The sequence below is a fragment of the Octopus sinensis genome, linkage group LG5 (genome assembly GCF_006345805.1).
Source record: "Octopus sinensis linkage group LG5, ASM634580v1, whole genome shotgun sequence".
Lineage (NCBI taxonomy): Eukaryota > Metazoa > Mollusca > Cephalopoda > Octopoda > Octopodidae > Octopus > Octopus sinensis.
In genome coordinates, this window is record NC_043001.1 from 88144144 (window position 1) to 88146040 (window position 1897).

Genomic DNA, 1897 nt, shown 5'->3' on the forward strand with positions numbered 1-1897 from the left:
GGGGTGTATTTTGGTCAGAAATATAGTAACGAAAGGGTTAAGAAAAACCAAAAAATATTTTATTCTTTATAAATGTTGTGTTCAAAATAACATTTTCTTTTAAGAATGTGTATATAACAAAGTATGTGTATATAACTATGTGGCTTATATCTTTATATATAAAAGTGAAGTTGTGTGTCTGTCTCCTATGATTTAGATTCGTAACTACTCCCACATTTTGCGGTGCAGTGTAACCAAAACCGGGTATCTTATAGTCGTGATTCATATCGAGCCCTTCTGGGTATTAGCGCGTGTCTACGATGAGTCTACGATTTAAAAAAAAATTACCATCATATTTTTCCATTTTAATGCATTTTTTCGCTATTATATAAGGAAGTAACTCTCTAAAAATATCTGCGATGTGTCAACGATTTAAAAAAAAATTTACCTTAATTTTTTTCCCATTTTTAATGCATTTTTTTGCTATTTTTTGGCTATAACTCTCTAAAAATGCTTATATAGTTATTTCCCTTACAAACCCGAGCAACGCCGGGCGATACTGCTAGTATATATATAAAAGTGAGTTTGGGGGGATATATTATCTAGGTTGATATTAGCTCTCAGTTGAGTTCCAGTTAATGGCTAACCCCAATAATCATTATAATATACTGTATATCACTGCTTCTTAAACTGTTTTCATTCATGACCCCATTTTTCATCACAAGGTTTTTCGTGACCACAGGTATTAAATATGAAATAAAACATACAAATAAATAAATAAATCATTTATTTTTTTTGATGAACAATATAAATATAAAAAAAGTAGTTATATTATTTGTCAAAATAAAAGTACTAAAATAAACAAAAGTAAATGTTTCAAATACAAAAATAAACCGAAGTAAAAAAAATATAAACCCAAGTAAAAACCAATGTGATGGATGTGCTTGTTTTTTGCTGCATAACAAATTAAACCTTGGTGTAATATTTGACACTGCTGGACATAAAGCATCTTCTATGTTTTTCAGCGTTGAATGATATTTGGTTTTAATAAGGGTTAAAGCTGAAAAAGCCGTTTCACATAGGTATGTGGTGCTAAATGACAAAAGAACATGTAACGTCATTTCAAAAATTGTGGGAAATTCAGCTCCAATCCAAAATTCAGTCAACGATTTTTTTGTAAATTCAAGTTTCAAGTTTGAGTCACTCGTTAGCACAGAAAATTCCTCTTGGAATCATATGGCAGATGATTAATATCATCAATGTCAATTGAAAATGGTTTCTGAATTCAAGATAACTTTTTGAAATTAAGATTTTATATGAACTATTTGCGAAACTGTTTCTAAAGTATTTAAGTGGTCTATAATAATTGTTGCAATTAAATTTTTACAATTATTCTTTCCAATTATAAAATTGTCAGTAACCAGAAACAGTTGAATGAACCATTTTTCACCCTATTCTTCCAAATGTTGATCTTTTAAATAAAACCCTCAATTTTATCATTTGAAGTAGATATACCATACTTCTGAGTGTAATAATAAGTTTTTGTATTCTGAGTCCATGTTTTTACAGAGATTTGAAAATAAATGGCTGATAAGGGATGGCATTTAATGAAATTTATAATAGCATCCTGAAGCACATCATTTAATTCCAGTGCTAATTTTTTGCTGGAAGGGCATCATGATGGATCATGCAGTGTGTAAGAGTTACATGATTATTACCAGCAGCTTTAACAAACGATTTAAAACCAATATTTTCACCTGTCATCACTTTTGCACCATCTGTACATACTCCAATACAATTTTTCCATTCCAAACCTATAGTTTTAAAAAATTTGTCAGCTTCACTATATATAGGCATAGGAGTGGCTGTGTGGTATGTAGCTTGCTTACCAACCACATGGTTCAGGGTTCAGTCCCAC